The sequence below is a fragment of the Diceros bicornis genome, chromosome 20, assembly GCF_020826845.1.
Source record: "Diceros bicornis minor isolate mBicDic1 chromosome 20, mDicBic1.mat.cur, whole genome shotgun sequence".
Taxonomy (NCBI): Eukaryota; Metazoa; Chordata; class Mammalia; order Perissodactyla; family Rhinocerotidae; genus Diceros; species Diceros bicornis.
Genome location: NC_080759.1, coordinates 8646450 through 8671700, shown reverse-complemented (window position 1 = coordinate 8671700; position 25251 = coordinate 8646450).

Genomic DNA, 25251 nt, shown 5'->3' with positions numbered 1-25251 from the left:
CTAACCTCTTTTTTGTGCATTTGTATCCATTATGTTCTTATCATGGAAATACATAATTTTTCCTATTTGTGGTTAGGGAAGTTTTCATCTATTATTTCTTGAAATAAATTCTCTGCCCCCTTGTCTCGCTCTGCTCCTTCCGGGACACCTATAACACGGATGTTAGTGTGCTTGATGTTGTCCCAGAGGTCCCTTAGGCTGTCCTCACTCTTTTTAATTCTTTTCTCTTTTACCTGTTCACCTTGGGTAATTTCTTCTAGTCTTTCGTCCAGCTCACAGATCCGTTCTTCTGTATCCTCTACTCTGCTTTTGAGTCCCTCTAATGAATTTTTCATTTCCAGTATTGTATTCTTCATTTCTGACTGGTTCTTTTTCATATCTTCCATTTCTTTGTTGACACTCTCACTGAGATCATCTATTCTTCTCCCCAGATCACTGAGCATCCTTAACACTCTTAGCTTGAACTCTCTGTCAGGTAGGTTGCTCATTTCTGTTTCACTTAGTTCCTTTTCTGGGGTTTTGTCCTGTTCCCTTACTTGGAATGTATTCTTTTGCCTCCTCATTTTGCTTCTTTCCCTGTCTTGCGTCTACGTATTAGGTAGGTCAGCTACGTCTCCTGCTCTTGGATAGGTGACCTTATGTAAGTGATGCCTTAGGAGGCTTCCAGTGTGCTTCTCTCAGTTCTCAATGTTCCAGGGGTGACCCCTATGTGGGCTATGTGTGTCCTTCTGTTGTGGCCTGTTTGCTCTCCCTGTAGGCGCCCAGGGAGGCTGAGTTATGCTCCTGGCCAGCTGTTGTAATGCTCAGCTGCTTATAGTTGTTGTGGGCCCTTCAGTCTCTTTATCAGGTTTGGGGAGCCCCAGCACAGTTGGCTGCAAGTTCTAATACCACATTTGTGTTGCAGTATTTCTTTTAAGTGAGTTGACCCCCAGCATGGCAGGTTGTTAGGCTCAGGGCCTTACAATTGCTGTAAGCCTCTAGCCTATTAGGTCTCTTGTCAGCTCTCTGAGGATTGCAGCTGGGTGGGGCTGGCCTCAGGCACAGGAGCACCCAATTGTTTCAGGCTTTGGAAGGTGGGGCAAACCCCCTATGTGGGTCTTTGAGAAGCACACGTCTTCTGCAGCTGACAAGCCCTGCCACCCGCAGGTCCACACACACAGTCAACACAGTCCTGCCCCGTGTGCGCGCCCCGACCTCCCCAAGCGGACCCAGTCTCTCCACGGCGGGAGCCCCACACACTCCGCCACCGCCCCACACTCTCCACCCGCTCCTTGTGAACACCCTGCCCAGCTAAAGTCGGCTCAGTTGCCAGGCTGCAGAGAATCCAGTCACCAATCTATGCAGGCCCACAAGTTGCCTGAGGGCTTGTCGATGGGTGGGACCAGTCTCTAGGGTGGGCTGCCTGCCCTGGCTGAGCTGGATTAAATCAGTGCTCTAGCGGGTGGGGCAGACCCTGGGCTAGCAGGCCTCAGAGAGAACTCCAATGGCGTCTGTGTCAGCACGCCCACACCAGGCCACAACAATGGCCGCCGCCAATGTCCTGGTACCTGGAGAGGTCTCACCCCTCACCGAGATGCACTCAGGGCCTATCAGGTGAGTCTCTTTTCACCACAGCACTGTGCACCTTTCTTTCTGGTGATTTTAGGTTGCTTTCTGAAACGGGTGAGTTTGCGCGCGGGCCCTTTAAGAGCCAGTTTTAGTTTCTTTGTGAACAGGGTTTTCGGGGGGTCCTCCCCAATGTTTTAGTAGCAGGCACAGTCAGATATTACGCTGCTGGTCTCGATTGTGCTGGGTCCACAAAATGCCCACAGCGGGGGCGCTCCCGGCTCAGGACCCGGCGCCTCCAGGGAGGCTGCGGACCTGTGCGCTGCTCCCGGCGGCCGTGACGCTGGCGGCTTGTGAAGGCGGCGTTTTTCCTCTCCAGAAGGGCGTCTCTGCCTCTTCCACCTCAGTTAGGATTGTCCGTTGTTGCAGGAGTTCCTCTCATCCAGTTTTCAGTTCTGTCTCAGGGGTAATTTTTCCACGAGTAGTTGTAAATTGGCTGTGTCCACGGGAGGAGGTGAGTTCCGAGTCTGCTTACGCCGCCATCTTGACTCGAGATCCCAGAAATTTTTAAATTTTCTATCAACTCTACTATCCATATTTTTACTAATCCAAGTCTGAGGTATTTCCTAGCTGTAAAATTCCACAATTCTATAATTCTGATCATCATTTTTTCCCTCCCTCTATCCTTCTAGGGTGGTCTTATAATTGAGGGCTTCATTTACCACCCCAATCTCTAATTCCTTGTCTTTAGTCCTCTGTGTCTCCATTAGAAATAAGGACCAACAAGTTCTTGTTTATGGCAACTCCATTTTCTCACTGGACCTTATTTTCCAGGATCATAAAGTAGTTGTCCTCAGTTCACCTGACAACCTCAGTAAAGAACTACTGCTTCAAAAGCAGGTCAATCACAAGGGGACTTCTGGCCAAACATAAAGGCAGAGCGAAGGAAACAGCTCCCTGCTCTCTCTACAAATGTCCTGACGTTATTTAAAGATTATTAATGCCTACTGCACAATTTCATTGGTGTTAATGTCAATAATTTTAGACCTACTTCACACATTTGCTAGTGTTTCTTAAAGACGTTGGCAGATTGTAAAGATAGCACTAATTCTTGCTGGATAATTTTGCTCCTTTTGTCCTAGAATGCTGAGTGTGATGTGATTTTTCATGAATAATTCTGAAAAACTCAACCCTGCTGAAATTCCACACACAGAGCTAAAAAAAAGGCTCAAACAGTCTTAGATTCAATTTAGCCAAATCACAATCAGATTTGATCCTCTAGGCAGACCAAATAACTGACTGACCATTATTCATAGACATCTTTCCTTATCATACTTCATTAACACAAGGAGAGCTTTTATTTCTTTGTCTCAATCATGCAAACATTTGGAGAATTTAATTTATGCATAGAATCACACTGAGTAATCCAAGTCTCAAAGGTAATGTGTGTTAGCTTATATTTATTGGTTTCTGTGAGGGAAATGGCCAGTTTCATAGATTGACAGCAACCTGAGAAGCACAATGCTTACATTGGTGGTACGTGGCATGGAGTTTCCAACCCTGGGTCCTGGGTCAGCCTCCCCACCAGTGATCTACACAATCTTGCTAAGGAAGATCACACATATCATTACTTTATACATCAGTTCATTCATTTGGTCAATGACAATGAAAATATTAATTGTTGTTTCTTTCACAACTACAGTGATTATTTTACATTACAAGTCATTACTTTGTATCAGGTCCTGTGCTAGGCATTGGGATAAAATGAATAAAGCTTAGCTCTTGCTTTCAAAAAGCTCACAGTTCCTTGTACATAACTAACTATAAGGTAGTGAATGAGATAAGGGAAATGAGAGAGGAAGGTGACAGAGCCTAGTGTAGGCTGAAAATATAATTAGCCAGCCTTGAGATTTTCACTGCACCATAATGCAAATGCAACCCACTAGATTCTGTCAATCTCCAGTTACACCCCGACTTAGACAGAAGGAAGAAGATCTAGCTGAATGGGGGAAAAATGCTGAAATTGCTCATTGATTTTTAAATATGAAAATAACAGTCATAGCAATGAAAAGTATATACACTTATACACAGATTATGAAGCAAATATTTTCCCCAGAAATATCCAGTTTAATAGGCTGAAATCCATAAGGAGAAAGAGCTTCTATACACAGAGTTTTATAATTTCCTGCCCATCACTTCTCTCAAAGTTCTTTTAAGCCTAAATACCGTCATCCTCCAATTTCACCAATGTCTGAGATAGCCCAACACTAGTAACGCATCGAAAACCACAAAATTCAACTTGGTAGGCATTTATGACATGAATAGTATGTCCCAATATCCTCACCTAAGTTGAATAGTTTCAAGTTTAATGGCATTCTGAATTAGAAGGATTTTATTATTTTATGTAAAGTTTCAAGGATTTTCCCCCTTACCTGGAAAGTACATAAGAACATTTTTTTTTCTAGTCTATTTTTACACTAAATTAAAAACAGCATGTAAATAAAGGAGCAATATTATTTGTCATACTATAGCTATCTATATTTAATTATCCTAAAACCAAAAATTTTAAAGTTAAAGAAAATGAATTCAATAAACTCGCAATTGAAAATTATATACTGCCAAAGAACACTAACATTTAGGATTTTTCCATCTCACTAGACATAAGTTAAACATATTCTGATTAAACACCTACTATGTGCAAGGCACACAATTACTGGAAAGATAAAGAAATCATTTCTACCCTTAGAGAATAACACTGTACCAAACAGTTTAACTGGCTGAACTTTCAAGCAGAGTACTATTAATACTTTTGAATAAATAGGTCTGAATATCACTATAAGAATGAAATAACAACAAATTTGATTTAGCTATTTTCCAACAGAGCAGAGGCGTGTTTTTATCATATACTAGGTACAAAGTCAAACATAAATTTCAGAAAATATATTTCCTACATGATAGGTTCGCCTGTACATGGAAAGATGCACTCAAAATGGAACTTCTACTTCAATTTCGATCACCAGCTAATGAAAGATCATAAAGGGAATATGATTAAACTTTCATTTTCATCAGCAGATACTTATAACAATAGAACAAATTAAAAAGAAAAAAATAGTGGAATAACTAAGTGATTGAGCTAATTTAAAGTTATTGCAAAAGAAAGATTTAGCCACTGAGAAGGAAATTAATCAACATTAAATTTAAACCACAAAACTATACCATGAAATGGTGTATCATTTTGCTTTTCAATCATCCGTTTTGAAGAAAATTATGTCTATTCAAAGAACTTCTCAAGTAGGTAGTATCAGAAATACAAAGAAAGAGGGGAAAAGAAAAAGTTTCTGCAACTCTCATTTCCAAAATAATAGTTCACAACCCGTTTGTTATATGAAATAGTTAAGGAACAAGTTTTCCAGTGGTGACTTTAATAAAATTGGAATTTTTGCAGTTTAGACTGACATTACCCAATGCTTAAGTATATCTAATGTTTGCTCAATGTTATTAGGCTATGTTACAGACTCTGTAAATAAATATCTAATATTTTAGTAGGCTGAAAATCAACTCTGTAACATGCTTCAAACTACATTGAAAATGCTGTCAAATGAAAAAATATCTCTATGAAAAAATGCTTCTGACATTTAAACTAATAGAATATTAAACACAAAAGAAAAATTCAATAGATTTATATCATGTTTCTGTTTTTAAGTTAGTTAACTAGGATTATGCGTACTGTTCCCATGTTTGGAATTAAGATAGTTCAAATTCCATTATAGCCACGTTCACTAGATTGCCCCAGTTCTTTTGTTAGATTGACAATTTTTCATGTCAAATATGACTTGAAATAAATGAGCCATTATACTAACCTTGGAATTAACTGTATCATAAAGAGGTAATTATAATGGTCTTGTTGTAACTAATTTTGCTGTTTTAACACAAGGGTATCAGAAGAAGCTTTTAACTATTTAGACTTCTAAGAAAGGTTCATAAAAGGTGAATGTTTAGCTTGATCCAAGCTGACATATATGTTTATGGTCTACAGCACAACTCTCTAACTATTTCTCACCTAAGGAGAACAGCGACCAAGTTTAAGGATAACTGACTGATGGGGCAGCTTTAGAGTTAGGAAAGGAGTGCTAGCTTTTACAGTCCTACTCCTGCTAGTATGTGGCTATAATCAAAGGATCAAAAATAATTTAAAACAGTCAAATAAGCTCTTAATAGGCTCAATCTCCCACAGATAACAACTATAAACTCTGGACAAAATTCAAAAGCAAAACCAAGAAACCAACTACCTGAAGACATTGGAGACCAACCAAGAGCAGGTAGATTCTGGAAGGAAGTTAACACTTGAAAGAAGAAAACAACACTGGGTGAGTTTCCTATTTTTATAGCTTCTAGCATGAAGGCAGGATCTCAAAAAATAGAGAGCCAGAAATGAGGAGCTCTAAATTCTGTGTATAAACTCTTCCCAAATCTCTGGCCACTGAACCACACATGTGTGGGCAGCCTCTAAGCGCTCAGCCAAGGATAAAACAACTAAGCTGAGATTGGAGCTGCCATCCGAGAGATGACAGCTGCAGTTTTAGTACAGTTAATTGCTGGCTATAACAAAAGAAATCAACTCTATTCAAGGAAATATACAATATCCAGAGTTTGCATAACGTATCATTCATAATCTTCAGGATATAACATAAAAGTACTCTGCCTATGGAAAATGTAACCCATTCTGAAGAGAAAAGACAATCCTGAGAAGCCACCCATGAGATGGCCTAGATGATGGAATTATCAGACAAGGACTTTAAAGCATCTATTGTAACTATGCTCAATGACATAAAGAAAAATGTGCTTTTAATAAATGATAAGACAGGCAAAGTCAACAGGTAACCAGAAACTATAATAAAGAACCAGATGGAAATTCTAAAACTGAAAAATAAAATATCTGAAAAAAAATTCACTGGACAGGCTTGACAACTGAATGGAGGTGACAGAGAGGAAAGAGTCAGTGAACCGAGAGATAGATCAATAGAAATTTTCTAATCTAAAAGAAGAGAAAGAAAGAAGATTGATAAAAAATGAACAAGGACCTATGGGACAATATCAAACAACAGTTACCAAACATAAGGTAACTGGAGTCCTAGAGGACAGAAAAGAGAGAAGAGAACAGAAAATATATTTGAAAAATTAAGAGCCAAAAATTCCACAAATTCAGTGAAAGACATACATTTATAAGTTCAAGAATCTTCATGAACCCCAAGAAGAATGAATACAAATAAAACCATGACTAAATACATCGTAGGCAAACTGCCAAAAACCAAAGATAAAGAAAAAATCTAAAAAAAGCATTACATACAGGGAAACAATGGTTCAAATAATAGTTGACTTCTCATCACACACAAACCAGAAAACAGTAGAACAACACATTTAAAGTTCTGAATGAAAAATAATTGTAAACCCAGAATTCTTGATTCAATGAAAATATCCTTCAAGAATGAAGGTAAAATGAAAACATTTTCAGACAAAAGGAAAAAAAAAAAGAGAATTTGTCACAGGCCTACATTATAAGAAATGCTATCGAAAGTTCTTCAGGCTGATGAAAACTTCAGGATCTTCAGGAAGGAATGAAGAACACTAGAAATGGTTTAAAATTTTTCATGATAAAATGATGGACAAAAAGATAATTAAAATGTATAAGCCACTGAAACTTCATGAATCTCAATATCCTAGTCTAAAAGAGGAAATAATAATGGTATGAGGAATATATATATATGAACATGCTTTGTGAAAAAGTTAAAAATAGGGTATGCATATAAACATGCCCAGAATCAGGAGAATGTCACAGATTTTAATGTTGAGCTTGGCATTTATGCAACAAGCATTTATTGGATGCCTATTATTGCAATATAACAGGGTACATGCTTTATATTTTCTGCCTGAAAAAAGAAAGAGTAAGTGGTTTTAATTTTCAAACTAATTTGCTAAAAATTATTTGCAAGCAAGGATTTTAGGGGATTTAAGAACAAAATGTAAAATAGCCAAAAACTGTTAAATAATCTATACGTCCCTTTATTATAAAAGCCACCACCAACAAGCCCAGTTGTAGAGAGTGAATCCATAAGTTTGTATATTACGTGCCTTAGGTTTTTTACTTAATTTGTCCTTGCAAAACAGTGCAAACAATGTCGAGTCACCAAGTTACGTTTTTGCCAATCTGGTTTCCTTTCAAACTACTCAAAGCGTACGTCTCAGTGTCGCCTACATAACACAGAGAGTAAGGACAAGGAAGCCAGTGTTTTATTTCTGACACCTAGAAATTTGCATTGACTGCAGAAGCAAGACAAATGGCTACCCAGCTACCTCTCTTTGTGACATCACAAACAATAAATAAAATAGCTATATATGTAACAAAAAATGCTAAGCAGAAAGCGCTGAGTATTTTTAGAAATGTTGACTCTGGGAGAGATTCAACCTTTATATTTCTTAAGTAGTCCTAAAAATCCCTAACTTTTCCCTTCCCATTCTAGGTCATAAGCTATTTCTACTCTTGCTCAACTCCATACCCTGACAGATTAGGGTCAGAAATAACAAATATTCCATACAGAGATTTCTTTATCACAAATCACTGAAAGGTCAGTTAAAGAAAAATCATGAAAGAATATCATATATCAGAGTTTTATCCTAACTTTCTCTTTTGTTTCTTTATATTTCTGTTTTCCATTTCTATCTCTGTACCTTCTTCCAAGCCACTTTCTGAAATGGAAATGACTTGCCAGCTCATTTTGCAGAGACGTCTTCCCATCCTAGTTGAAATAGGAGTTAGGGACCAATTTAGTGTGTATAGTGATCTAATTAACCAGCCATTACCTCTCCACTTGACTCTCTACTGTGTAGAATCAGACATTATTTTTATTTGCTCATGTGTTATAAGAGGAAGCCAAGGAGAAGTCACTACAAACACAGGTGCTCCTGTCAAGACTAGATTGTCAGTCTGGCCTGTTCATATCCTTGGCAAACAGAAAAAGGATATTTATGGACCATGTGGTCTTTGAGTGTCCCGATTTTGCAAAGCAGTGACTAGAACTCATTCAAGACAGGCCAAATTATCTGACTTGGGGCTTTATTTTGCCTACACCTCCAGTGAATATCTGATCCACCCAAATCTTTTGTACCTTCTATGTAAATAAATTTCAGACAGTGCTATTCCATCAATGCATGCTGCTTTCCCAAGGAAACCCCTTTGAATTTCTTAACTTTAGAAAATTGAATCTTTTAATAATACACTTCATCTTTACATTTTAAAGAGCCAGAAAAGGCTGGATGATCATCATTCAAGAGCAATAGACACAGGCAATCCACTTTGCTTGCTGGTACACTCAACTAGAAGTATATTAGTGGTGGTAATTGCCTAAGGATCGGGATTGAAAGGACAGATTGCAGTGGGGAGCCTGCTTTACAAACATTGCAATTAACACCACCTAAGTGTTTGAGGGTGAACTAGGTAATAAACAAAAGATTAAATTAATATGCATGTTCAGTCCCCAAAGATAGCCAGATGGCTGGCTACAACATCAGATGTTTCGTCTTTGCCTTTGCAGAGAATCGCTCCTTTGTGCAGTGACTGGTACAGCTGACATTTTCTGTGAGGATGGGCATCTGATGGTGGATGACAAGAACCATGAAGCCGCCTAGCTTGGATGCCCTGAGGACTTTGAGCTCAAAGCCATGCCAAGTGTCCCCAGGGGCCAGGAGGCACAAGGAACAGCAGTCATAAGTTGAATAAAGAGCAAATTTCACAAGCACGATGCTGACCACATCACTGTGGACTCACATTGCTCAGGGAAGAAAGGAGGGGATAGGAGGGCTGCAGGACTAGAAAGGTTTATTTTCTCTCTACCTCAGGAGCTCTGAGTGTCCAAGATTTCCCATTCTGTGTGGTCAGGCTGTGACTAGGGCCACATACGTAAAGCCCTTTTGTTCCTGCTTCACTGTTAGAAAACAAAGGGGCCCTTATTTGTCTCTAATGTAAGCAGCCATCCCCACAGCTTTTGTCATATTCCAAAACCAAAAGGCAGTGATCTAAACGAAGCCCCAGGCACAGAAGAAAATCTCAGTGCTGAAGACTGGGCCCTCTGGACACACTTTCCCCCAAAAAAAGCCTTTCCAATGTTCCCTCAGTTTTTCCTTCTGCTTGTTTTGTCCTTCTCTCTCTCCATCTACCCGCTCCAATTGTGTGTTACTAAGATTTCTCCAACAAATAGCTAAGCAACCAAAAAAACAAAAAGTCCAGGGGCCAGCACATAGAGCCAGGACAACAGGCAGTGTCTCTCGCACTCTCCACCTCCTCCCCAGGCTTGGAAGACAAAGAACACTCTGTGCACTGACCGTCTAAGCTACTCAGACCTCTGTTCTACACCTCGCACTTGATGCCTTTCTGCGAATTTGGGAAGAATGCTCTCCTCATTCTGCAAATACTGTCAAGAGGTCTTCTTAGGCAATGGAGGGCAAAACACATCGGTAGCCTGAAGAACTACAACATCGTGGGCGTTCTTGGTTTATTCAGTAAGCATGGTTCTTTCCGGTGTTGACTAAATCTTGATTTTGTAAATCGAATTCTATTTTAAAGCCCTAGAAGAGCTCACAACTTAGAGCAACCGTGTGGTATATTACTTTGCTGAACCCCATTCTCAAAGGGAATTCTTAATTGGGGCCCATGACTCCCCAGGCATCTGTGGCTAGAATTTACAGAGTGCATGAACTTGTGTGGGGAAAACGCTCATCTTTATCTTCAGTAATTACTCAAACTGTACTTTCGTCAATTATGACTGTAGGCACCAAACCACAGTATTAGCAGTACCAGTAATTTTGTCACCAGTTGAGATCTCACATATTTTCATATCACATTACAGTTGTTGCAGATATCCCAAAATATCACTTAAGCTCATCAACTTGGAAATTATAGTCATTATTAGATTGCTGCTAGATCTTGTTATTTATTGTATTGCCAATGAAATACATATATTACTATATCATAAATGTGTTTATTTTATTGATGACTTTCTTTCAATACAATTGCTTTCCTTTGCAATCCTATTACTTTAATTTATGTATCTAACATAGTATTTTAAGGAGGCCGTAAGCTTTACCAGACTGTCAATGATCCATGGCACAAAAGGCTAAGAACCCCTGCTATAAACTAAATGAACTGCTCGTTCTTCCCTCAAATACATTCGGCACTTTCGGTCAAAGCAATTTCTACTTTCAGACTATCTCCTTCCCCACCTTATTACCACAAATCAAAACCTTACCTACCCCTCAGTTTGTAGACCAAATGCTGCCTCCTCCATGAAGACTCCCCTCTTCCCCTTCCATGAGTCAGGATGGTATTTTGAATCCCTCTTTTTGCATGATCACATTCTACCCTGAAACTATCTATACACACTCTTGATTCCATCCAACTAGATTAAAATCACCTCAAGGGCAGGTACCAGGTGTTCTTCATCACTGAGTGGCCAATAGTTTCCAGTGGCCTCTTACCAGCTCTGCCTGTTCTCAGCTGCCCCATCTCTACATTGCCCCACTTCTCTGCATTTCTAAACCACAGAACTGCTCTTCATGTCACTCCTCTTTTATTACGCAGAATAAAAACAAATGCCTCTTTCTGGCATTCAAGGCCCTTCCCAAACTGGCCACCTCCTGCAGTTTGTCTATCTCTTCAATCTCTGAGGGTTATGTCTAGTCATTTCCCAAACTCCCACACAGTTTCATACTTCTATGCTCTCATTTCCGATGGCCCCTCTTCCTAGAATGCTCTATGTCATTTTGGAGAAAATGCCGCCCTCAATACTTCCAAAAGAGCATTTATTTTCAAGGGGGTCCTGCCAGATTCACACAGACAAGCAATGCTGGTTGCAGCAATAGCACTCTGTTACCTGAGTTTTACCACTGAAAAACTTTATCACAAAATTCCATTCCAAAGTGCCATGTTTGTGTTTTTTCACTTTGTGACAGAGTTCTGAATATTCCAGGGCCAGGAGGCAGGTTGAAACTATGCATCCCTCTTACCTGTCACCACCTGAAATTCAAGGCCATTGCCAAACCCTCACCCTATATTGCTCTGGACCTCCTGCCCAGTGACCTAGCCCCCAAAGTTGACCTACATCCCAATTCTTTCTACCAATCCCTATGGAATGTCCTTGGCAAACAATTGTCATCATCACCATGGAATCACATCATAGAATATTAACACTGAGTCTCTTATAGCCATCTCTAGGAGATACTGTGAAGACAGATAGTAATGCAAGCATTTTCCCAGCCCACCACTTATCCTTCCTGCCTTCGATGAAACCCTCTCTGCCTTAGAATCTCATGCCAGTTAGCTTTGCCCCCTTCTACCCTTCCTTGATGTCATTCCCCATCCACCTCTAGCGGATATCCAGTGCTGTCCAGTGAGGATAAAGGTACTTCCTTCACAGCCTACACCACTTGTACCATCTTCTGGGATAACTTTGGGTCACCCAACCCCTGATCTCAGAGTTCCTAAATCTTCCAGATTCCCTTGTTCTCACTTGCTCTGCACATCAGCAACCATTCCCATGGTTCACACGGGATCTTATCTCCATGTTCTAAATAGTCTGATGCTCCAACCCCTGAACATCACCATCTATCCTACCAGTATTAACACTTAGTCATTCCATCTAAACATTCTCTGCTAGCTCATAGAATCCTCCTTTCCCTTTATATATTCAACTTCTCTAAGTCTAGACAACAAAAAATAAAACACTTGCTCAAGATTCTTCCTTCCCTATAGAACACAATTTTGCCCTCCCATCCCACCCCCTGAGTCTCACATAAACCATAGGAGACTTAAAAGAAATAGTGCCTTATTTAATTGGTGTATCCCCAGAACCTAATATAATTCCTGGTATGTAGTAGATACTTAATAAATGGACAATTCCATCTGGTCCCATGGGTTTCTTTCTATTGCCTCTATACTCACAAATCTACATACTCAGTTCAGAATTCTTATCTGAGCTCAGATCCACAGCTCCAACTGCCCAGTAGACATTTTTATATGGGTATCTGATAGGAACTTCAATGACTCACTGTGTCTAAAACAGAATTTAATACTCTCCAGCCTCACTCCAACTAAATGTGTTGTTCATTCTAGCCTAATAAATGCCATCACCACACACAATGTTGGTCCCTACAACACGATAGTACTAATTCTGGCCTTCCCTGTTTTCACCTCTAGATCAACTAGATAAGTCATGTGTATTCTCCCCTTAAACAGCCTTCTCAATTCCATATCATGCACATCGCTGTCCTGAGCCACCATTGACACTGCCCTTAGTTCATGCCATCCTTATCTCTTGCCTAGACTATGGCTGTAGTCAATAATATAATAGTTCCCATAGCCTTCTGGATAAATTTCAAACTCTGTATCATATCAAATGATATCAAATATCAAACCGTATCCATCTAGCTAACCTCTAACCAGGCTTAGTCAAGAACTCTTAAGCGCCTGACCAAAGTAGCTGCTTAATAAATTGATGAACAAATATCATTGATCACTTTTTCTACACATAAACCCTACATTATAACCCATACCAAACCATGTGCAGTTCCCCAAACACACCACACGTATATCTTTGCACATGCTCTTCTCTTCTGCCTGGAATGGTTTTCAGTTATCTCCCTTTCAGATATCTACTTGAAAACTCTTAGTCTTCTGGATCAAAATCACAGGCTTCTGTGAAGACTTGACAAATTACCTCCAGGAAGAGCTAACAGTTCCCTTGCTGTGTCCCCAGTATGCATGTCTCCATTTTGGTGCCTTGCTTACTTCATGGCAGTTTTTGTTTACAAATCTCATTCCTTTATTAGATTGAGCATTTCATGCTGGGAGGGACCACAGCAGATCTCTCTAGGTATCTCAGTGCCTAGTAATGTGCCTGCTGCAATGCAAGTGCTGGGAAAATACTGACTAAACAGATCTTTTAAGGCCTAATGCTTATATCAGCCATCCTATGAAGCTGCCTCATCAGAACGTTGCTCCTCCCTCTTTGATGACACTTCCCACATTCTGAAGACTCACCTCTCACATTTGCAGGGCCCAGGGTAAGAGAAACAGACTGTTAAATAAAGGAAGCTCATTTTATTTTACCTACTTTGACAAGTTACCTTCACGGTGACCTGGAAGGCCAGGTTGGAATTTAAAAATCTTGGATTCCGGGCCGGCCCCATGGCTTAGCGGTTACGTGCGTGCGCTCTGCTACTGGCGCACTGACGCACCGCTTCTCCGGCCATGCTGAGGCCGCGTCCCACATACAGCAACTAGAAGGATGTGTAACTATGACATACAACTATCTACTGGGAAAAAAAGGGGGATTGGCAATAGATGTTAGCTCACAGCCGGTCTTCCTCAGCAAAAAGAGGAGGATTAGCATGGATGTTAGCTCAGGGCTGATCTTCCTCACAAAAAAAAATAAATCTTGGATTCTTCCTCCAAGCTCCAGTTCAGAACCAAGTGGGTAGGGAGAGTCAGCCCCTGGCCTGTGGCCCACTGCCCTTCTTTTCTTATATCATCATGCACCTTATACACATGCTTTCAAGCACCCCAACATGCACGTCCAAGCTCTGTCCACATCCCTTATAAAAAGCTGCCCTTTGATGACCTCCTTTTGCCCAGGGATGCTCACACCAGCAGCATAGGTGGACCCAGGGAGGGAACCTGCAGCATCCTAGAAGCTACCTTGAGCCACCTGGGCAGTGAAGTCCAGGGCCTTGGGTACTCACAGTGTCCAGAGCAGGGTAGTGTGGACCCTGGGTGGACACCTCTCCTTAGCCCCACAGGCTCTTCATGCCACAGAGAGACTAATGTGGGGCCTTTGAAAGGCGGGGCCCAGGGCAAGGGACATGATGCCTGGGTCTAAGGGACTGGAGTAGAGTCATTACACCTGTGCCTGTCCTCTCATAGATTGTAAGCTCCCTGAGGCTTAAGAGCTTTCTATCCTACTCCCTGGAAAAGGAGCAAGAGGGTACTCTCATCAGGCTTCTAACCCCACAACGTACAAATGTCATCCCTGAAATGTTGCTTATAAAAGATGCTGAATAAACAGTTGTTTGGTGAATGAATTAACAAAGACTTCTTTTATACTTTGAACAACTAACAATTCTAGCATTTGGGGTATTTATTGCCAACTTTTACCTTGTTTCTCAACCCTATGGTGCCTCATGCCTTATCTCCCCTAAAAGATGTTAAGTTCCTAATGGATTGTCTGTCTTCCATAAAAATTCCAACATCCTAAACACAATCTGTGCTCAATAAATATTTGTTGGATTTTTTTTTACAAGTCATCCTCATTAACATGTTGAGGTTTTTATTTTTTTCAGTCATCACAGTAGTTGCATTGTGAGTCATAAGCCAAATGGTAACAGTGACTATCATAACTGAAAGCTTCTGAGAGTCATTTTAACCAATTGCTAGCAATAATTTATTTTTAATTTTTAAAAACAACTGTAGCTGTAACAATTTTACTAGTAAAACACAATAGCTATTGTTAATAGTGTTCAGCCAACTGAAAACTAACAATTGAACCTATGCTAATGAATTAGTCAGAGGAAAGAGTGAATGAAAAGAATGACCCGTTTAAAAGACAAGATTTGAGAAACTGAATTTGTTTGGAGTTGCTGGAAAAAAGTCTGGCTGAAGGAAGAGTTAATGATAATCCTGAGCCAGGACTCGTCACAACTCTAGGAGAGATTTGGCAACCTCATCAAAATTAAAGCAGCCTTTGATTAACAAAAGGCGCTATTGAAGAGATCATTTTAAAGCAAGTAGAGAGATCAATGCAAGCTTCTTGAACCTGACATTCTTACAGCTACCAAGAAAAAAAAATATGAAGTCCTGGAAGCATTCATTCCATTGACACTGTCTTGCAAGGTTCCTTGAATTTCAATAAATCAGAGCAACCTGACCTGAATGAGTCCCGTCCCAGGAGAATTAGGAGCAATCTCAGCAGAAGGTATATAAGTCTCTTCTGTGCATTAAAAGATGTTTATTAATGGAACTATTTTCTATAAAAGTTTTATTGAGATATAATTCACATACCATCCAATTGACTCATTTAAAGTATACAATTCAGGGGCCGGCCCGGTGGCGCAAGCGGTTAAGTGCGCGCGCTCCGCTGCGGCGGCCCGGGGTTCGCTGGTTCGGATCCCGGGCGCGCACCGACGCACTGCTTGGTAAGCCATGCTGTGGCGGCGTCCCATATAAAGTGGAGGAAGATGGGCACAGATGTTAGCCCAGGGCCGTCTTCCTCCGCAAAAAAAGAGGAGGATTGGCGGATGTTAGCTCAGGGCTGATCTCCTCACAAAAAAAAAAATAAATAAAAATAAATAAATAAATAAATAAAGTATACAATTCAATGGGTTTTAGTATATTTACAGGGTTCCGCAACCATCACCACAATCTAATTTTAGAACATTTTTGTCCCTGCGAAAAGAAACGCTGTACCCATTTGCAGACATTCCCCAATCCCCCTACCCCCCAGCCCTGGGAAACCACTAATCTACTTTCTGTCTCCATGGATTTGTCTACTCTGGACATTTAAGACAAATGGAATCATGCAATATGTTGTCTTTTGTGACTGGCTTCTTTCAGTTAGAATAATACTTTCAAGGTTTAACCACGTCATAGCATCTATCAGCACTGCATTCCTTTTTATTGCTGAATAACATTCCATTGTATGGATATGCCACACAGAAACTATGCTTTGAAAATAAAAATTGCATGTCTGTTGGTGCTTTTACCTAAACTTCTCAGAAGATCTCCAGCTTCTAGATACGTGGATATATGATAGAATAAGTTCTGCCACTGTGTGAACCTGGGCAGTTACCTCCCTCACCTTCAATGTCCTCACCTGTGAGGTGGAAATTATATTAGTACCTACCTATAGAGTTATTAGGATTATTATAACCTATTAAAGTCTAGTATAGTGAATTTCCATAGGAAGAACTCATTAAATATTAGGTTTCATGAGGGCATAAAAACTTTAACATCTCTAGTTTAAACTTAATTGGATTTTTAATTACAAAAGTGATGCATGTTTATTGTAACCAGTAAAAAATACAGAGATGAGTTTTAAGTTCACAATCTTCCTCTCAGCTCTTTATCTGTCCTCAGACATTGCCAACGTAAAGTAAGGAATATATCTTTTCACACCATTCTCTGTGCTCATACAAATTTATAAAACAAAAATGCACATATAGAGAGGTTTTTCCCTTTTTTGTTTAATATATACTATACACATTACTTTCAAATTTACTTTTTTTAAAAAAACATCTGGTCATCTTTCCAGGTCGATACACGTATATCTAACTTTTAATTTTAATAGCCACACCTTATTCCACAGTATAATTGCACCCCAATATATTTATCATTACCACTACTGATGTACATTCAGAGTATTTTCAGTTGCCATTATAAAATGTTGTGATAAAGCTGCTATTAATGAAATAATAAACAGTAATCATAACCACAATTTTATTATCATTATATCCATATCTTTACATACTCAAGTTCAGTCTAGGCCTGTCCCCTACCTGGTCAATACCAAGGAACAGAACTTTTATGGAGCAAGGATGGAGACTCAGATTATCTATAAGGGATTTTAAGCAGAAGAAATTTGAGGGAAAATAAACTAATTCAAATGGACAACTCCAGGGACCTAGACCCTCGGGAAAGACACTACAGGTCATTCTGGACAGAAGAGAAAGGACAGTCAAGGAGAAAAGGGAAGAGAAAATGATCAGACCAGCAGAGTCAGGGACAGCAGCTTCCTAAGAAAGCTCTGCTCCAAACCAGCCCCCCTGGGCAATGGGTGAATTTTTGACCTTCTAGCCAACTTAGTCATTTTCCCTAACGTTAGAGATAGCATCCTCTTTTAGATCAACCACTGCTTTCCGGAAACAATTTTTAGATTTTTAATTAATATTTAAACTTTTGCAATTAAGCCTAATTACTACTCCATTTTAAAATAAATAAATACATACATCCAAATTTATTCAAAACTGGGCAATAGAGATATATGATAAAATTATGTGATGTGCTTAATGAATTTTAATATCATCCTGCAACTTAACTTTCTGTAATGTATTCCTCTATTTCATGGGAGAATCTGCCTTTTGAGCATATATGTTTGTAAAAGCCTTTTAAATTAGAACTCCCCTCAAGGGGGTTTAGACAGCAAAGCACTAAAATAAGAAGTGAAAATGATTGAATTATAAAGTATCTCACCAATGGCTTTCTCATGGCACGGACTCGGGGATACCTTACAGCAGGTCCCAGTGTCCTAGGAATGAATTTACTATAAACCTCACACATGGCACTCCCTTCCTAAGAGCCAAACCAATTTAGAGAGAATACAGGGAAAATGATCCAGTTTTTTAATTTCTGGAAATATATGCTATGTGGAAAGAGTTTTTATCCAGAGGGAAAACTTCTGGATTTTACTGACTCACTAAAATATAAACCATTTAGTGGCTTTTTTTAAAACCTAAGATTAAGCTTTCTTTCATCTGTTTGCACATGTCAACCAAAAATAGCAGACTCCATATAAAAAAAAAAACATGTTTTGTACAAAAAAGAAAATTTATACCCCAAGAGTCACGATCTCCCTATTGCTGGAATGTTATTTCGTGTGTTTTTTTTTTATTCAGGTGGTTTATCAAATTTCTGTAATAACATGAAAGAGAATAGTGATTGCCTATCAACTCTAAAAATTCTCACAAAAATTTGCAGAGGACTCGCTAAAGATAAGCAAACGCTGACAGCTGAGCAGGAGCAATTGCACAGAAACCCAGTCGGGTAAACATATGTTAACTGAGATTTAATATTCTGTTACAGGATAGAAAAATTAATAACTCTTTTAATTGACAGATTCTTTATTTCCTTTTACCAAGGTATAGATAGCCCCCAAAATAACCTCTATATGTATTAAATCTTGGCAGCACACAGCTATTTCCTCTGTGGTCTTCGAGGTCCTGCCACCCTTCATCTTCCACAAGGCAGCACATTTAATTCATTCAAGGGGTCTTTTAAACTGGGCCACCCTGTTTCTCTTCACAGAAGATACACATGCTGAAAGCCTATTTGTCAGGAGCCATAAGGGACCCATCAAAGTCTGATGACAGGCCCAGAGGAGGCCCACCTGCTCACCCAAGGATTATGAATCATTTCTGTTGGTCCCAGTCTTTCCAACAATTTTGCAATCAACACATTTCACACCTTATCCTCGATAATCAATTTCAGCAACAAGTAGATAGCCATTCAACAGCAAGAGAGTTGTCAATATGACACAAATTCACAACATTTCATAATGATGTCTAACAGATCCCCTGTCGTTAGCTCAATATCATTGCATCATTTACATAAGCCAGGAGTTAGAGGCGGCATGTCCTTTAGCTCTGTAGATTCCTAAGACTTAACGCAGCAGGTAGAGAAAGCAGATGTTCTCTCTAAGCCGTATCCTCCTGCTTCCTTCTGTCCCTCCCAGCCAGCCCTGCACATCCAGGCTCCCGTCCTGATTTCAACCTTCTCCTTATATCCACAGCTATATTCCTCCATAGCCCTGCTCTTTCCCTTGTGAGTTAAGATCTCCCAGAAGGAGTCCACATTTTCCCTAAATAAAGGCTCTTGAGTATCTTTTTGCAGAAGGTCATGAACTCTTTGACAGCAAGGACTAGGTCTAATTCATCTTTCTATCTCTAGGGTCTGGCACCAGTACACAGTAAGTTGTCAACAAGCATAAATAATAGCAATAGTAATAATCAAGATAGAACAGCAAACATTTCTTGAGCACTTATTTTGTGCCAAGAACTCTGTTGAACATCTCATTTGCATCATCTCATTTCATCGTCACAGATGCACTGCAAGAGAAGGAGTATAATTTTCCCCACTTTAAAGATGAAGACACTGAGGTTTACATAGATCATTTGCTCAAGATCACACAATACATAAGTGGGAGAAAGGAGATTGAAATCCAGATTCATCCGACTCCAGAGCCCACGCTCTTTAGTCTTTCTGATAAATGAGTTTAATTATGCATCCAAATATATTAACCCTTAGGTCCTGCCAGAAGAATCTTACAGACAGAATGAGATAAAGTCTACTCCGTGGAAAAATTTTTGGCTGTTGTGATTTCTCTCTATCGCTGATAATTTTCAGTACCAGAGAACTACTCTGCCAGCAGATAATGTTGTTTATGAGATCAGCTCTTATCTATTTTGGTGCCATGTAGGAGTGCACCAAACACTGCACTTGCAATTTTACACTTTGTTCTTCGTATGGTGGGCTCCAATTTAACCCGTGCTTGAGAGAGGAGAACTGAACAAGACCCAAGCAAGGAACACGAAGTTGCAACTCCGTTCTAATTCAATCAACAATCATGATGCCTTTCACTTGGTGTTTATTCTGCTCCCATTACCTCTCTTGCATAGTCACCATCAGTTTAGTTTCCAGTGGTTCTGCATGCTGAGCAGGTGATGAACAATTTCCAGGCGCTAACTTCAACCTGCAAATGGCCCATCATCACTTCCCCACACACACTCTCTTATGTTCCCAGGTGTTATGTAAAGTTCAGTTCCTAAGCTCTCTGGGCTGTGAGCTGCCTGGCTGCCTGGAACTATGCAGGCAAGAGGAGAAAACTGTGAGCCATTAGCTTGCTTGTAAGATTTGGAGACATGAAGCTTAACTGAGTTTTACTGGCAATTGGGTTTGTCTTTATTCCAAATCCTTCCAGCTCTGGCCCCCATTAAGTTTCTTTGAGTACATCCTCTTCTTTTCCCATTTCCCAATACACTACAGTTTCTTTTCTGGGACTAAGTCATAAATTACAAGGTGTAATCTAAAGGAAAACATTTATTTTGGAGTCTCATTAACAACTCAGAGGAGAGTGATAATGTTTATTCCCAGCAGGATGGAGTGGACTCCTGCAGACGTGAAAAAGGCCAAGCCCAATTCCAAATCCTTAAACACACAGACACACACACACACACACACACACGGTCAATGTTCACAACGGTGAAAGTACCGCAGATAGGCAGAGGCAGCAAACACTTCACAAAAGACAGTTTCTTACTCTTCTCTTCAAACACCAAGTTTGAAGCTCCTTTCAGTTAGTGATTTACTGGCAACCACACATAATTATTTACCCTACATGCCAGTTTTTGAGATACTGTCTCTCAGCTCCAAAACCCAGCCCTTTATACTCAGCTCTGTCGTGCTGAGGCTGGAGCTCTGCAAACCACATTTCTCCTAAACCAGCTGGCTCTGTCTTCGACTCTGCCAATAGGGGGTGCTAGAGGGAAACTGCAGGGTAGAAGTCAAGAGAAGCAACATTCTCCTTTGTATTTGTTTCCTGTTCCTGTCAGCATCCCCCTCAACAATGGCCCTTCATCCTGGAAGTGACAGCTAGTCCCAATCTCCTGCTTCTTTCTGCCCCGTTCAGAACTAGCCTTACCACCCTCAGTGCCAGGGCCTCTCCCCTGAGCTGCTGAGGTATCTGGAGCTGGGTGGTACCCCCTCCTTGGACGTCTGAGTTCCAACTCTGTGAGACCTTCCTCTGAGCCTCTAAGGTCTGATCAACCGCACCTTTTCCTTTTGTTCCCCAGCATTGGGAGTGGTAGCTGCTTCTTGCAATTCTTACTTCTGTGTTACTTCAATGCTCCCTTTACACTTTTTTTTGAAACACTTTTAACCAATTCCCTACATTCAATCTTCTCTGCTGATAGCCCTGCTGTGGTTTATATTTTTCTGACTGGCCCCAGTGGTACTCCCTGCATTAATCATACCCCATTCCCTGCCTGATCCCTGAAGAAAATCCTAATCATTTTGCTCCTGCAAAATTTGTCTTCTAACTGACATATCTTCTGATTCTCACACAGTAATATCTGGATATTAGTTAACATTAGTGGATGGGGGTAGAGGAGAGAGGAAGGCATCAAGGGTCCTGTATCCCAAGAACTAGAAGCACTGTCTGAACATAAACCCTTAGTTGGCTCTTTATGGAATGGAGTACAGAGGGATCAAATGCAGCAAACCTCCCTGTCGATTTACTGTCAAGTGGAAAGAATAAAGGAGACTTCTTGCTAAAATACTTGGAAAAGAGGCTAGGAAACTAATGAGCTACACTCACGTTTTAACAATTCCGGGAATTTGGAATGACATAATAATTAGGCAAGATATAGGCACTACCACTGAGTAGTAAAAGGGTACCAGGAATGGGCCGGCCCCGTGGCTTAGCGGTTAAGTGCTCACACTCTGCTACCGGCAACCCGGGTTCGGATCCTGGGCGCGCACCAACGCACAGCTTCTCCGGCCATGCTGAGGCGGCATCCCACATACAGCAACTAGAAGGATGTGCAACTATGACATACAACTATCTACTGGGGCTTTGGGGGAAAAAAAAGGAGGAGCATTGGCAATAGATGTTAGCTCACAGACGGTCTTCCTCAGCAAAAAGAGGAGGATTAGCATGGATGTTAGCTCAGGGCTGATCTTCCTCACAAAAAAAAAAAGGGGGGGGGTACCAGGAAGAAACTACTGCCCAGTGTTACCCCCTACCTCTCCCATTCTTTTCACAGTCAGTGAAATCTCACCTTCTGAGATTCACTTTCTTGGCTTACCTCTTAGCCTTCTCCAAGGTCCTCTTCCAGAATTGCAGCGAGAGTAGTGACTTAGTAAATGATTTTCAGTCTTTACCACTCCACTAAGAATTGGCCTGTCAGCCACCTTTTACTCAAGATTGCCAGCTACGATAAGAGCTTTGAGACAATGGGACTATTTCATGAAAAGAAATGAGGAAGGGTAATTCTGGAGCAATCAGTGGAGCAAAAACACACACGTCTCATCAGACACTCTTGAGTGCAAATTCTGAATCTGCCACTTGCTAGCCTGTGCCTTGGTTTTCTCAGCTGCAAAATAGGAGTGCTAATGACCTTGCAGGACCTTTATAAGGATGAGACCTCATATACGGAACGTCCTTGGAATAATGTCTTGGCAGAAAGTCACTTGGCCGTGGAAATTTTTGATCAAACCTGGCTTGGGGAAGAGGCGTCATATGTCAAGGACATTCCTTTAGTTATCTCAGACTCTAGCAAGCTCCCATCTTTTCTTTCATTTTTTGAAACAGGATCAAAGCCCCAGCCTCAGCTTTTCATTTCCTCTCAAAGGCCTCCACTACTCACCCTGCTTCTTGGGGTTCTTTTCCTCCTTCTCCCAGACTGGCTGCACATCGCCCCAGCTCTCTTGCTTTCTTGTAGCCCCCAAAAATCGTCTGTGACCCAGGCACTGTTCTAAATGCTTACTTACATTAATTCTCACAATAACACCATGAGGTATTTATCATTACCCGTTTCACAGTTACAATAAGGCAAGTAAGTTGTCTGCTATCCTACCCTAAGTAAAGGCCAGAGCAGGGATTTGAACCTAGGCTGTCTGACTCCAAAGCTCACATTCTTTTCTATTATATTATGCTTTTCCAATAAATTTTCCCCCCAAGGAAGGCCCTTGATAATTCTTTGCAGGATCCTCTAATCCTTGGCAGGATCTCCTAGAATTTTTGCTATTCAGTGAGAGAAGGGTGAGTGCTCTCAAACAAATTCCCCAGCTCTCTTCTTCTCACTCTAACTGGAGTATTATTTCAATAGATACACCTGAATTTTAAATGTAGTGCTTGGATCTCAACAACGAAATATGATACATAAGGATCCATGTACTTTGGAACAGAAATCAAACCTGGCCTGGGGAGACGCAGGCAGAGGGCGAGCAAAGGCCAGATCGTCGCCTCATGTACTTTCAGCCCTTATCGATGCCTGCGGGCTCAGACCTCTGCACTGCTCCCTTCTCCTCAATGTCATGGGCTTTGCAGGAATCCGTGTGCTCCCTTCGAAAGAGAGGCAGATTAGGGAGGTTGGAAGGAAGCAAGCCAAAATATTATTTTCTTGACATTTTTGTTTTGTTTTGTCCTTTCCTCACACACTGTTTGTTTATTTGTTGTCATTGGGATCTTGTTGTTTTTAATGGACAATGATGTTATTTGATTTTAATTCCCTTCAAAACTGGGTCACCTCTGAGCAGGTGATTAAGAGCCTTCTTAAACTGCTCACAATCCCCAACTTCAGGAAAGAAAAAGAGTTTTCCATATTAGTTGATGTGTTGTCTTTCCTATCCCTTAATCCATGTCAAAATAACACTAGGGAGAAGGTTCAAAGAGGCCGGGCCACAGTGATCCTGGCCACCAGGCCCTTGCAGGAGAGCACCATTTTAACCTGCCTTTGTTTCCCTCCTACATGCACCCAGGCCACAAGCTGCAGCTGGGAAGACAACTCTTGCCACCTACTCCCATGGAAATAAGTGGCCCACTGAGACTATTTGGCCCTGACCAGGTCATAAACAATGCTGCCTTCTGGCCTCATCTTGCTTAATGTTCCTCTCTCCCAGCTGGCTGCTTGGGCAGGTCGCCTGTCAGCTGACTATTTACCCAACTCCACTTCAAACAGAAAATGCCCCTTCTTGTTGGTCTAATAAAATTTCATCTGCTTTTCCAAGCCCCAAGGCAGAAAGAATTTTGGTTAAATTTGCCCAATAGCACTAATCTAATGAAAAAAATAGTTTTTAACATTCTGGATTTTTCTCAGACTTTCCTCAGTCAATTTAATTAATATTATTAACACTTCTTCTCTCCACTTGATTCCAGAAATACTTATTTAGCAACTACTATAAATCGGGTGCCATGCTAAGGGCTGAGAGGGCACCAGTGACCAAGGCACAGACCTTACCTTAGCGGAGAAATCAACTCAAAGTGGAAAAAACCCACATGGTTAAACAATCTCCACCATGAATAGCTTGCCTGTCATCAGTAACAGAGTCACCAGGCATTTTCCACTAAAATACTAAAAGATTCCTATGGTAAGACACTCATCGCATCTCATAGGCCAAATCCAGTCAGCCCTGCTCTTGACAGGTGATGTCCTCGCATGTACACGATCTGAGCAGAGCTGATAATAATGTCTATTAAGACATAACATGGCAAAGTGTTTTCTTTCTCCTAACAGGCAAGTGTGGAAGAGTTTCCATTATCCATTAGGCACACTGACAGCTTTTCTGATCCAAAACAGCTGTGGCCCTGAAGAGACTAGGGGCTGTGTTTTGATTCTGCTTTGGTGCCAATTAAGAGCCTAGCCTTTGTGATGCCAATATTGGCACCTTCTCCTGTGTGCATCATTGGCACCTTCTCACATGCCCTTTCTCTGTTTGTTTATGTACATCCTCCTGACAACAGAAGGGGCCTCAAAGCAAAAACCAAATCCAAATGGTCTGGGGAAGCAAATCCCAGCAGAGAGCCTCCCTGCCCCTGGGCCTCATGAAAGTGAGTGTCCCGCAGTGGCTCCAGATCCATCCTCTGTTTCCTTTATGCACAGATAATTAATGGGATTTGGGGGGGAGTTGGGGGATTCTCAACAACTGGCAAGGCACTCAGCAGAATATAGCATAGGTATGGTCCCAACCACTTGGGGGACTTGCTGATGTATAGCCAAAAACTGGTACCTGAATTCATTCAAACTCTGTCTAAGCGAGAGAAAGAGGGAACGGTGGTTTGAGGAGATAAAAGGGAAATTATACTTTGAGGATAATGATAATTTACCCTCTCC